At 43.0% G+C, this 14315-nt stretch overlaps 2 long non-coding RNA genes across 2 annotated transcripts; one reads left to right on the plus strand and one right to left on the minus strand.

Moving 5' to 3' along the window:
• Positions 1-3023: 3023 nt before the first annotated feature.
• LOC112158389 lies at positions 3024-5391 on the minus strand. Its single transcript, XR_002921306.2, has 2 exons — positions 5185-5391; positions 3024-4580 (listed from the first exon to the last, which is right to left on the minus strand). It is a non-coding gene; the product is annotated as an uncharacterized LOC112158389 (long non-coding RNA).
• Positions 5392-5417: 26 nt separating this feature from the next.
• On the plus strand, positions 5418-9551 carry LOC112158325. Its single transcript, XR_002921291.2, has 3 exons — positions 5418-5618; positions 5695-5776; positions 8537-9551. It is a non-coding gene; the product is annotated as an uncharacterized LOC112158325 (long non-coding RNA).
• Positions 9552-14315: the final 4764 nt, after the last annotated feature.

Raw genomic sequence — 14315 nt, forward strand, 5'->3', positions numbered from 1 at the left:
ACATCTGGACCTCACTGGACCGGTTCTGGAGGTTGGGTACCCGTGATTTAATGGAAACAGCTAGCATGTCGAAAAACGACGAGTTGAGGTCACCTAAAACGTCATAAAGTGACGCAGAGGGGTCCTTAATCAAACATCAATGTGTGACGAGTTGGGAGTGAGAAAGTATGGGCAAACCCCCACGGGCCTGTACAACCCAAAAACCGTACAGCTCAACCCACTGTATGGGTGCAACAAAAAAAAAAAGCTTGTGGTGTGTGTTTCAGAACAAGCTGCAAATCAACCTACCAGTCTGGAATACAGTTAAAATTACAGCCCAGTGCAACTGCAAAGTACATACCATGTCTTTCTTATGGTTGATAAACTATGCAGACAAAGACGACTGAGACTATTTATATGGTTCGTCAACATGTAAAGTGCACATTGTTGTTGTCACCATTAAGAAGAAGTCGTCCTTCTCTATAAAAACAACAAAAAAGTCAATATTAGCAACCAGGCTGTCCAGAATGCATTGGTCATATTCAGCTTTCAGCCGTGGTGGCGTAAACTACAGTAAACAGACTTTAAAGTGGTCTATCTGCAGGAGAGTTTTTCAACTTTCAGCACCTGAGAGCTGCTAAAACTCCACTGCCTCCCATTCCTGCTGGGACTGCTCAAAACAGTGTTCTTACCACCTCAAACAGGCATAAAAGAGGCCAACGCTGTAAAAACAAGTCCCCAGTGGTCATGCAGCTTTTTGCAATGTCAACCACATGCCTGTGGGCTGACACAGATGCTTTCATTCTCCTGGCTGGATGGACTCCCCAACACTCCAAAGTCGCTGCACGCATCTGGATAAAGTCTATCATCCCGTCTGTGACTGGGCTCCTTCTGCTTCACTTTCTTTGAATGTCACTCACTCCCCTCCTCATCGCGTCTCCTGCAGCTCTTTGATTTCCTGCTAGTGTCTTTGTTTTGCTTTATTTTTGTCATCAAAGAGGAATGTCTGTCACTGAAACAGCGCAGTGACCTCCAGTGCGTGCCGTCCCTTTGAACATTCGCCGGAATGACTTGGATGCAGAGGCGAGGGAATAACGATGAGTGTTCGGCGTGGGGTTAAAAACCCTGAAAAACGAAGATCAAACCAGGAAAAAAAAAATCAAGGATGGAAGAAATTGCTTGATTTTACTTTGGTGAAATAACCACCTCTAAAGAGAGATGAAAATCCATGGTTTCCTATCGAGGTCACCTCCATAAGTTTGGAAGAATGTGACAAACACTCCAAAACTTTCTCCAGAAAAACTTCTGCCAATCAAGATGTAGGTCAAGTAGGCGAAGGGTTGACTCAGATCGGCGGAAGAAAACTGTGGTATATGGGACTGTCATGCTGAGTCAACGGGGGAAAGAGAGATGACAGAAGAAGAAAAAGATGGAAAACAAGTGCCAGAGTGAGAGGCAAAGGGCAGAATGAGGTTTGGAGGAGAAGCAGATTTGTTGCTGGCAATCCCAGGAAACGCTGCAGGCTGGCTCCGACTCTCAGAATCCCAAAGTGGTGGTGTCAGGAAGATTACGACCCCTTTGTTGAGCGGGGTTAAAAGCACGTTTTGTGCGCGCCTCACGTGAAGAGGCGTTCGGTGTCTCTCAGGGGGGCAGAAGACGGTCGGTGAGCATTCACAGGCACAGCCAGAACTCCCAGAACTGGATCCATCACTGAGAGAAAAGAAAATAAAAAACACGGGAAGCGGATGAGCGGTTTTGCCAAGCTGTCTGTAGCCTCAAACCAACTATTTCTGTGAGTTACATGCCTGAGCCAACAGCAGCTCAAAACAATTTCATTTTAGAACTTTTTCAGAAAAAACTTCGCCTCTTGTCAGCATGTGTGAGGAAGTCAATAACCCAAACAGCTTGATGTTCTGCACATTTATAGACATACATATAGATGCAAAAAAGGCAGTTTTAATTAAACATTTTAAGTTTGTTTATTTGAAAAACATAGAAAATGGTTGTGCAAGTTTCTTCCAAATGTAGAATATTTCAAACCAGCCTGACAGAGGCAGCAGGAGCGCATAGCGACTGCAAGTGAGGTCAGGACAAAGACTTTAATATTATAATGTTTACCTTTGCTAAAGGGAAAGCACTTAAATCAGCTTTAGCAAGTCCAAAAATTATTAAAAAATGCAGACATTTTTGGAGGTTTTAATCTTCGAACACTATATACTTTCCGCTTTTTAAGAATTAAATAACTGTGGCCTAAGTTTGTTGCAACACTGGACAAAAAAATGTTTACGTAAAATCATTATTACTATTCAGTATTTATAATAAATAGCAAAAAGTAAATGTTTTGTCATACAAGTGTAATCATAATTCCTTCAGAAATAAATCAGAGGAGAGAGCGTCTGACAGATCTCACCTGAAAAGAAACTATCTTAAAATTAAAAAAGCTGTAATTTTGGGCAAAAATAGGATTTTTCTGACCCCATCTGATAAGCCACAGGTCAGTAGAACAACAATAAAACAGTCGCTGATTATTAAATCTACTTGACAAAACAAAGACAAAATATAAAAAACCTTTAGGATCGTTTTCCCCGCCTGTACAATCTCTGTTTCGTTTTTCACCATCCGTGTTTAAACAGATGCTAACATAGATGAAGCTCAGTCTTTCCCCCTGAAGTACCGAGACGATAAATTGACGTTAAATGTCATCACTCTGTAATTAGCATGCTGAACATGCATGTGCGCCGGACCAAAACATGCTGGACCCGCAACTTCAGCAACAATGAGTGGAAGCTGAGTGAGACCTGCAGTCACGGAGACGTGATGACAAAGGAAGAGGCGGATGTTGAACGAGCAAATAAACAACTGAACACAGTGTTCATGTTGACTCTGTATTTTGAGGAGAGGTCGCAGGAGGGGGAGTTATGGAAAGAAAGGGCCGGAATGGACAACAAAGTTCTTTTTATTATTAATTCTTGTTCTTCTTATCCCTGTTTTGCCTCCAAAAATCAAATAGTTAAGAAAAATTCAAATTTTCTGGAGTCAAGAGCTTTTTTTTTTTTTTTTTTTAATTGGTGTAACTTTTATTAGATATATATTCAGAGGATAGTATCAGTTATGACTCGTAATGAATTAGTTAAAGATGCAAAAATATGAACATGACAGGAAATCTACCCTCTGTCTCAAATTTGATACACACATTTAACACAGTGTGACTGTATCATAAAGAATTCATTATTAACACATTTTGCATCCTTTCAATACAGCAAGTAGTTATTTAAAGAAAATAATATGGTCCTGGTTTGGCAATGCTGACTGAGCTCTTCAGGCCCCCCACCTCTCTTGGGTCCCCCCTGCCTTGCTCTCTCTTGGGCGGGTGGTTGCCTGAAGCATGGAGCGTGTCTTCCTTTGGGGGCCCCTGGCTGGTGCCTGTGGGGGTGCCCAGAACTCCCCGGTGGTGGTAGGTTGCTTGTCTGGGGCTGGGAGGGCTCTTTGGGATTGGGGCCAAGTGCTGGGCCCCCTGGCACGGCAGGGTGCTATCCTTCTGGGTCCTGTGCCTCCCTGCTCTCTGGTGTTGGGGACCCCTTTGGCGGTCCTCCTGGTCTGGGTGGTCTATTTGGGGGCCCTGGCTACCACTACGGCTCGGCGGGGGTCTTGGTGTGGGGATAACGGGGCAACCTCCCTCTTTTTACATTCCATCATCTATCTCAGGAGTACATAAACACCCACCTGAGCATAGTACTTTACATTTGCATGTTTGTATATGTGTGTGTGAGCTGTAGTTGTATTGAGTACATGTTGACAAGATTGTCTGAGAAGATTTTTTGGACCCAACAGGTATATTTGTAACACTTGAGTATGAGTGCGGACAGGCCCCGCCCCTTTAGACTAACATTTACACCCAACAGTAATGATGAAAAGTCTCCAGCAACTTGTTGCTAAGTGATTGTACCCCTCAACAATTTTCTTAACTCCTGTTTTCCTCTAACATCCTTCTTTCTTCTGTTGGACAGGACAAGTAAAAAAAAAAAAAAGTAATAGATGAGATATTCTCAACAAAAAAAGTGTACATTTTTCCCGCCAAAATTGTTTTTTAGATTCATGGAAGCAGCCATTTTGAAATGAGCAAGAAAAGCCCTTCTACTGCCCCTAGTGGACATATAATGCACTGCAGGGCAGAAAACATGGACCATTGGGTTTTTAAGGAAGGTTTGGATTATGTTAATGAGACAGAAGTGCGTGTTTGAAATGTGATCCAGATGGTTAAATAGGGTTAAAAGGACCTGGAGTTGTCTGTGAGCACACACAGTTTTTATCCTGTTTACCTGCCGCTTTCCTCACAAACACTAGCAGACAAAATTTTGGCATCGGGAGACGACTTGGGATATGTAAAGATTTAATCCACGCCTTTGGCGCCGCAGAGGTATTATGGACAACAAAGGCTTGATAAAGATGCAGTTTCAGTCACTTTAGCTCCAGGATATGATTAGTAACGACCCACACCAGGTGAGACGCCAGAGGCTAATGCACCACTTTGCCTGTAATGAGAGACGGATGGAAAATATTGAGCTGGGAGTACAGGAATGGAGTCCAGGAAATGCAGCATCCTGTAAGGCGAGAGGGAAAATTATTAGGATTTTTTTTTTTGTGTATTTACATGAAAAAAGCACTAAAAAAAAGTCTCCAAGGAGCAGTAGAAACAAGAGAGGAGGGAGAAGTATGACTGGGGCAAAGGCAGACGACAGCGACAGCACTCTGCCGGGCACAGCAGGTTAATTTGCTCTTGTCAGTACGAGGGTTTTCCCTCTAGCTGTCCTTATCTTTGTTGTCCTCCTGGGCGTCAGTGTCGAACCGAGAGGCTGTGTGAATCCTACCTCAGCACTCTCTCCTGTTGCAGCACACAAGTGGCAGCAGCTTTACTTTGTAATCCCGTAATTATGTCAATTAAGTGACGGAAAAATGAAGTGGAGGGAGAAATCCAAATTCTGCCTGTCAAAAGGGAAATGCAGGTACACACAATTTTCCCACAAATGAAACAATAAATGTACTGTAATTAGTTCATCTTTTTGAAAATAAATTTACTCTTGGCTGAAGTGTCAGAGAGAAAAAAAAGCTAAAAGAAAAGCACACAGAATGTAAAAGAGGAAAATGCAAATTCAGGATAAGTGTCAGGAAAGACGATTTAGAGAGCCTTAAAATGTGCTACATTACCTCAAATAGGATTTGCAGCAGCCATAGTGAGAGATTACACAATAACACAGAGTACACAGTCGTGTACCCGTCACAGTCCTGCAGAGGTCCTGTTTGCTTTTTGTTTCAGCTCTAATGACACTTTCAAAGACTTTTCCAAGGACAAAGAATCCGTCAAGTCACCAGTATTGAATACAAGTTCACATGTGGGAACTGTCAGAAAAACCCAACTGTCAGCTTAAACCAACTGACTTTTAGTCTATAAAAATAGGGATCGCTCGAGGACGTTAAAAGTTGTTTTCTTTTGAGATTCGCTTCATTTAAAAACTACAACACTAGGATGAAAGAGCAAAACTCAGAACAAAAAGTGAGTCAAACGAAGATGGAGATTGTGTTTGCAGCATGTAGCGGCGTGTTCGGATGGAAATAATCTTAAAGCGGAGCCTTTTTCCATGGTTTGTTTAGCTTTTAGGGCTTTAGATGTTTGAATACACAACATGTTTGACAACTGCTCCTGGTTTTGGTTTGCAGAGGATGGGAGGAAGAAGGGATGGAGATCGGAACCTCCAAGTCGGAGGTTTTCAGCTTAGGACAGCTGGAAAGTCTCCTCCAGGTTAGGGAAGTGTTTTTATGTTCACAATGAAGGAAAAACTGAGTCAGTTTGGCTTACAGATTGGACCAGAGTCTGTAGTGATAAAGAGATGGGTAACAAAGCCAGTAAATCTCGGTTCCTTCACTCATCTAAAGGCCGTGTCACAATGCTATGTACATTTTCCACGTATTAAATATTGGTCTTTAGGAGAATAGGAATATACTTTCCATCAAACTCATTTTGACAGGTGACCTTTGACCCTACACCATCCATCAAACTAATGTGACAGGTGACACATGGATTTTTATACAGTTTGTATACATTTTATATTAAATGTATACAAAGCCATCTGTCACCTCTCAAATTGGTTTGACCGATGGTTTAGGGTCAAAGGTCACCTGTCAAAAGGAGTTTGATGGAAAGTATATTCCTATTCTCTCTCGCATTATATACGAGGTTCTTTTTTTATTTATTTATTTTATTCTTATTATTTTTTTATTTTCTTTTTTTAATATATTTTTTATTTTTTTAATTTATTTATTTATTTATTTTACATACAAGTGTCATTCATCATTTATCTGTGTGCACAGATCGAAGGTTATGGCTGCCAGATCATTACTTAAATTCAGTTTTGATGTGTTCAAAATTTTTGGTCGCATTTGGTTAAATTACTCAGTTTATGCGTATTATTTTACATAGTTTATATGCAATTATTACATAAATCTCACATAATTGTGAAGGATTTTTGCAAAATGCAAATTTCTGGCTTTCCATGACCGTTTGTCGTATGAACATTTCAAACATGTACCACCAATGTATAACATATCACAATGAAATTATGTAATTCATGCAGAAATCACAAATTAATTGCATATAAACAGTGCAAAAATCACGCTTGGCTCATGCATGTCTGCCGTATTGTGTTACGAGTATGTAAATCTTTCACCCCTCCAGCAGTCTAAACTGAGAGGGGGTTCCCAGCTCTCCCTGCCCAGACGAGCCCACTGGGTCAGGTCTCTCACGGGTCGGTGTAGGCGTCCCAAAGGTGGATTATTGGAGGGGGCCGGGTTTAACGAACGTAGATACAACTTTGGACATGTGCAGGGCCCTTCTCCCAGCTGTGGCTTCCCCCGGGGTACCCCATCTTGGCAGGGGTCCCCTCCTCCAGCAGGCTGGCGACTAAAACGACAAAATCATAATGAAAAGACCATAGTAGAGGCACAACTTCCTAGTGAAAGGAACCAGTTAGTGCTGAAATGCGGACATCTCTGTGATAAGCTGTTGTCTATCCTAGATGATAGTAAATTCCAAACACTGGGAGTGCAGAAAAAGGTGGATGAGAGGAAGTAATCATGAAAAAGATGTATTCCCAATTCAAATCAATTTATTATGTTTAATTTATTTTAGAACAAAAGAAATTACAGTAATAATGGGGTGAAAAGTATTCAATCAATCTGAAAGTACTAAATCATTTGAATCAGAAGCATGTAGACCCAACGCGTTAACTCCCAACTCGTCACATATGGACCTATGGTTGGGGCCCCCTCCATGTAATTTTTTGACATTTCAGGAGTCCCAAACTCGTTATTTTTTTACATTCTGTTCTTATTAAAACAGGGGTCTCCAACCTCTGGGCCACAAACAGGCACCTGGCCAGGGGCCACAAACAAGGAAAAAATGCATACACTAACCAGGGGTCCCCAACCCTCAGGACCGGTACCCTAACTCGGTACTGGTACCTTAACCCTGATTCATATCTTGTTACTGTATCCAGTCCGGAGGGTTGGGGACCCCTAATTTAATGGGAACAGCCAGCATGTCGAGTTGGAGACACCCTGAATGTCAAGAAGTGGCGCGGAGGGTGCCCCAACCACATGCTCATATATGACTAGTTGGGATTGAGAATGTGTAAGTAGACTACGGATAATAAGGTAGACTTTTTTTGCATCTCAATATTTTTTTTTTGACCTTTTTAGGTTCTATTTATCCATTTGTTGCATTAAACTCAGAAATCAACGGAAAACAGGTTGGAAGAAGAACTAATGAACTAATGTTCAAATTTAAATTTAAAAAGTTCATAAAATGTTGCGTCACCAGCCTGCATTTCTTTTCTTTTTCCCAAAATTAAGACTAATTCCTTTAAGTGCTCAGCTCTGTATAAGCAGGGCTCTTAGTTAACACGCCACACACGTGCACTGGACGTTTTCACTTATTCAGGCTTATTAGACCTCCGCTCGGGTTAAAGGCACTGGCGTGCTGAGGGTGTCATTTGTCTTGCTCAAGTCAGTGTAACAAAACAAGCAGCTGAAATAGAGAGGGATGTCAGTCAAACGCAACCTTTGCGTTCCCTCAAACTCCAGAAAAAAAGGGCCGCAATGATCCAAAAATAATGAGATCATCTTCGCGCCTAGAAATGGTTCTGAGGGGTCTGTAATACAGGATTTTAAAAATTTCCATTTTTATGAGTTACATGCAGAAGGGGGGGTGTAGCTTTAAAACAGCAGGATTCTACATTTGCACAATTAGACTCAGCCGCTGCTGCATGAGTCATTTTGTTTGCTTTTGAGCGATTGATTAAAATTTAACGGCCAAGGACGCTTGTTTTTAATTAGTCTATATTTAGAGAGTCGTATTAGCATGTTTATACCATTCGAGTACGTTCTTGTAATTTGAAATAAATCGGTTTCTCACAACAGGTGTCGTTTATCACGGAAGTTTTCGTGCACTTAAATCTGGAGAGGACAACAGCTGAGGCAGCATTGTTCTTGTTGTTTTCTGCAGAAAAACAGCAGCGTGCCTTTTCTTTCTGCCACCGTGATGCATGTCAGCCATCAGCAACCGTCCCCCAGGAATGACATCATCTCTCAGAGCGCAAAGTTGATGGATCCTTCTCCATTCAGGGGGGGGTTGATGAAGCAGGTAGCTCCGCAGGAAGGTGAGGTGGAGGAAAACCGCCAAAAAACCCGCACGGCGCTTTGTCAACGTCACCGTGGCGCTCTCAGGGTCCCAAAGCAGCCCAGACAGAGATTAACAACAGGCAGGATTTAGTGGAAGATTATATTTGCATCATCATCATCAGAGATATCAGGTTATCTCACCACATCTTTTTCAGAGTGAAACACTGATTGCATTCAGTCGTTTCAGCCTGAGAACCCGCCTTAGATAAAGAGCCACAAATGAAGAGAGAAGACGGGACTCACTTAAGGTTTTCAGCTGTAATGGAACAGCGGGGGGGCTTCACAGCCGGAGTTAAAATGTAATTTAACTCCTCAAACGTGTGCGGGCACACGGACGGCCATCGCACTGTAAATGAGACAAGGACGACAGTGGAGATGCGGTGCGGCCTGCAGCCCGGCTTCTGTCAAGGGCGAATCAGAGCTGTCAGAAAGCATCAAGCACCGCTGCCATGGCAACCGCGTTAGCACCCTCGAAGGTCACAAGATGGAGAGAGCGTTCCCCTCCTGCTGGGAGGCTGTCAAGAATGACACACAACTTAAGCCACACACAGCCTCATTTAAAAACAGTTTATCACAGCGTGCCTTTTTTTATTTGTGCAGGCGGGATTTTGCGCATCTAAGAGAGAGCGATGTTTGTTTTTGACTGTACTTATATTTAGAAATAGTGAGTTTTTTAAGCTGTAGGAGATATATCACTCTAACAGGATTCTATTTTGGGAGAAAAATTACAAATTGGAAAGCACAGGATTGTGTACAAACCCACACATCCGCACTCATTTATAACACACTCACTTCACAGCAGGTTCATGGGCTCATTAAAGTTTTCCCAGCTGTCTGGAGAGGATCTGTGAGGTGTCGCCATCATTTACCGCAACTGCATCAGCCAGGTACACACAAATGCACACAATGAGCAAATGCGGCTCGAAGCTCTTCTGGCCAGATGATGAATGTGCTGTTTTTCACCGTGTGTCCTCCCTTTGTTAATAGAGTGATGGAGTCACACTTGCTGCACCCAGGAAGTGGTTGTAAATAGGCACTAAAAGCCAAAAAGTCCTTGACATCCAGATAGGGTCAGGGAAGCGCTTTCCCTGTGCACGTTCATAATTATCCCGACTACCTTACTCACTGTGCATGTGTGTGAAGAAGTCGGTAGCACACAAAGTTCACCTCAGACACTAAACGCTCGCCGTAACACCAGCTTACAAGCTGCAACGATATGCCTAAAGGCAGCAAGTCTCCTCTCAGCTCCGCCCACATCCTCCTCTTCCTCCTCCTTCTCACTTGGTCAAGTTCACACCCCACCACCTGCCACTCATGCTGAGGAGCTGTCAGCTGTGAAGCAGCATCAAGCCCGAGGCTAGAGGACCCAGCGTCAGATGCTCAAGAGGCAGGCTGTTTTTCAATGGCTTTCCTCGACAAACATTTTCATTCACAGCTGTCTGCTCGCTGCGACTCTGCCGTGAAATGCTCAGCCATTTCTTCACTGTCAAATTATTTGTAGATTAAAAAGGCGTTGGATGCAGCCAACACACTTTTCAGGAAAGTGAGATTGAAGTGATGCAACACAAAAGCAGGGATAGTCCTACCTCAAAGGGGTCAGTGTGAAGTAAAAGTACGCGTCAACTAGAAAGCAGCTGCTAATTTTAAGATTTTTGCCTCACAAAGAATATTTCAGTGGCAAAAGCCAGATGTTATTGATGTTCCAAATTAACCTATGCAAAAAAATATGTAAGAAATGTTTTAGAATAGAATCTTCCTGCTCAGATCTATCCGTCCACCAAAGTCCAATGATTCCATTGTGGTTGATCGAGATCACAGACAACAGTCCTCCTTGGTGAGGTGAGGATGAATCTTTGTGTGTGATTCTTGTTGATCAATCTCTCTGGTCCAAGCTCCAATGAACTCACGCAGAATCCCACTTCTGACACCAAGATTGTGGTGGAAACTTGTTATATCCGATGGCTTAAAGATTTGTTAAGCGTTTTCAAGGGTATTTTTTCAACTGAGTAAATGAAAAGAGGTACACGGTGGATTTCAAGAAAAAGTTAAAATCTGATGATTTTTCTCTATAAGACGACCTCGACCAATGGCCACTCGGGCACATTTTGAGGTCACGTGGTGGCAGTCCAGTGACAGATGAGGATGACATCATTACAAAATCACGAAACAATGGGTGGTGGCAGCTGGGATCGCTGGCCGACAGCAACTCTGACAAGACGATGTGTAAGGGTGTATTCCAGTGGTTTCCAAAGTCAGTCCTCGGGGTCCGGTGGCCTAGATGTTTTCCAACCAACCTGCCATTGAAGCTCCTCATTGACCAAACACACTAGATCCAGGTAATCAGCAGTAAAGGGGGTGTTTTTGAAAGGTGTATTCACACTGGTAAAATAAGTTGTTGCAGTCTTAGACTGGTTTCAGATAGAGTCCTGAACCTTGCGTTTGGTCTGTATTCAGACTGCCATCAAGTTGGCTTTTCTGTTCCAGAACAAAGCATGTTAACAAAACCACGTGACTAAAGATTTCTTCACTCATTGGCCAGGAATTAGCAGGGTGGGACAAGGCAACTAGAACCAGAAACTATGGAAGTCCTTTGCTTTGGAACCTTTGAGATATTTCTCAGAGCAAACTGGAGCTCAGTCCGATTGGAAACGAACTGAGACCACCTTGAAAGACTGGTCCGAGGGCGGTTCCTGGTCCCGGACCAGAGTGCCCATGGGTGTATTCAGACTGAAAATGTGTTCCGGATTATTGGGGAAAACAAACTTTGGTTCACTTTAAGTGGACCAAATATGTCCAGTCTGAATACACCCTAAATGTCTCCAGATAAGTGCCACTAGCCGCCCGGTAGCCAGGGCGTATAGAAAAAGTGGACCTTTCTTCCACCGTCTACATTCATGACAACTTCAGCAATTTTTTTTTTAAATTGCGTGGTGGCATGAAATCTTCTGCTGATACCTTCCAATCGCACATTGGCAGTTGTATTTGTGACCATCTAAACTGCATTTATTCTTAAAAAGACCCTTTGACCGTTTATTGAAACGGTAGTTTGTTTAAAATACAGAACTTAAACTATAATAGATCTTCATTCATTAATGTTTTCCAGTGAATTTGTGACAATAAAACAAGACATTAGTCATTTATCATTCTTCCTATTTTACTAAGCATGGACTTGTATGTAAATGGAGTGACAAAGACGAAAGAGGCACATACTAAAAGCAGCAGTAGAGCAGGTGTATAAATATAGGAGGCTAATTCTCTTCAAGGTTGGGGGAGGTGCTTTTATTAATGACTTCACTCATGGCGTTTGGATGACCGGGTCTGCAGAGTGGGGAGAGCATCAATTATGGTGGGGTGCAGTGCACTGTGCTTAAAGCATAAATTTGTGCGGAAAATTAGTTGAAGGCGAAAAGTGACTGTTCTTGTGACTGCTCGTGATTTACAAAGGTTTGTGATGACTGAATGACCCTCACAAGATAACATTACTTTTTTCCATTCCATAAACTTTTCTTCAAATGTTGGATACTATGGCCTTAGTCAAATGTTGAATGGTACAGGGGATGCAGGTTTTTGAGTTGTCCTGGCCCATTGAGGGTTGTAGAGGGGTGTGTCTAGCAGTTCCCTTGAAGTTGGCACAGGCACCTTCATGAAAATGGAACACACCATAGTCATGCATCGTGAAGTATCTTTAAGGCTGATTACTTATGCACACTTATACACGTGCAGGTGATAGTAGCGTACGGTCCGCCTACGCCACCCTCTAGTCTAGTCCATAACGAGGAGCGAGGACTGGCTCCTTACAGACGTGCACAAATGCTGAACGCCTGAGCTTTGCAAGAGATAGACAAGTGCCCACAATATGCTTTGATTGTTTAATTTCCTCTATTATAACACCCAGGATGATGCAAGGATAGCAAATTTATAACTTGAACAGCCCTTGCACAATCCTCAGGATTTGGGGGATTGAAAAAACCCCATTTGGGTTAGTTTCTTCATCCTTTATTATCCATACGAACTGAAACAAGTGATCACTACCTGTCACCCACAGCATACCTGTAGAGGTAAATGTGCATGAAATTTGCTCTACGGATCACACAAAAGGTCTATGGCCATGATATTTCACATAAAATAGTGCACTTCATTATTAAAGATAGGGGGAGAAGTTCTGTCACCCGGAGAGAGCTCGGAGTAGAGCTGCTTTTCCTCCATATTGAGATAATGCAGTTTAAGTGACTTGGGCATTTGGTCCGGATGCCTCCTGGACGCCTCCCTGAGGTATTCTGGGCATGTCCCACTGGGTGGAGGCCCCAGGGAAGGCAGAGGACACGCTGGAGAGTCTATGTCTCTCGGTTGGCCTAGGAACGCTTCTGGGTCCCCCCAGAGGAGCTGGAGGAAGTGGACGGGGAGGGGGAAGTCTGGGCATCTTTGCTTAGACTGCTGCTCATGTGACCCGGTCCCGAATGTGCGGAAGAAGATGGATGGAGAGAAGTTCTGTCACCCGGAGAGAGCTCGGAGTAGAACAGCTTTTCTCTGGTCCGGATGCCTCCTGGACACCTCCCCGGAGAGACCAAGGATATACTGGAGAGACTACGGCTCTTGGTTGGGCTGGGAATGCCTTAGGCTCTCCCGAGAGGTGCTGGAGGAAGGGGCCTGGGAGAGAAAATCGACCCAGTCTTGGATGATCGGAAGAAGATGGATGGATAGACTATTGGCTAGAGTAGTGGTGCCCAAATCCAGGCCTCGAGGGCCAGCTTTCTGTTGGTTTTCCAAAAACCCTGCCTTATTTGATACTGTTTCCCTGGATCAGGTGTGTTTGGCCAATAAGGAGCTTCAATGGCAGTGAGGTTGAAAAACATGTAGGACACTCTCCCTCAAGGCCTGGATTTGGACACCCCTTGCCAAGAGTGTGGTGTAAGGGCACTGTACCACAGTATCACCCATACATCATAATTTCCAACAAATACTTCACGATACACTCACCACACCCACACAACAATGTGTGCTTGCAAACAACCCATATTCACCCGTGACGGCGGTTGTGACGAACACTTTATGTTCAGATTAGCAATTATTAATCAAAAAAGGACCAACATATTTCTGAAAGTGAGGTGGAAGTCATGTTGACTTTACACGAAGCTGTTTGGCGCCTAAAAACAACCACGGCTCTCGTGTTCTGCATTGCATGTCGGGTGGTGTTTATGTGTGAGAGCCATGTAAATGTCACTGCTGCACCTCAATGCTTTTGCAATTTTAGCTTGTTTTGAGTTTGATAGGTTTATCTCAGAAAGGTCAGGCGGCTCGATACGTCCACCGTGTAACAGTCCTCCTTACTTTAACAACAATTCATTTACGGCGGGAAACTTTGCCGAGTTTGTGTACTATTTTGGGGGGGATTTTAAGAAAGAGAACATGGAAATTATAGCTTTTTTAGTTTCATTTGCAACTTTTGTTTTATTATTAAAGATTTTTTCTTCTTTTTTTTTAAGAAATCTTAGAAAGTATCCCTGACTTCATGATTTTATCCTCTTTTTAATTCATTATAAAGGTCAGAGAATCTCAGACATCCAGCCCTGGAGTTAGTCATGCACCAAACATATTAGCCCCAA

Source organism: Oryzias melastigma, linkage group LG24 (genome assembly GCF_002922805.2).
Source record: "Oryzias melastigma strain HK-1 linkage group LG24, ASM292280v2, whole genome shotgun sequence".
Lineage (NCBI taxonomy): Eukaryota > Metazoa > Chordata > Actinopteri > Beloniformes > Adrianichthyidae > Oryzias > Oryzias melastigma.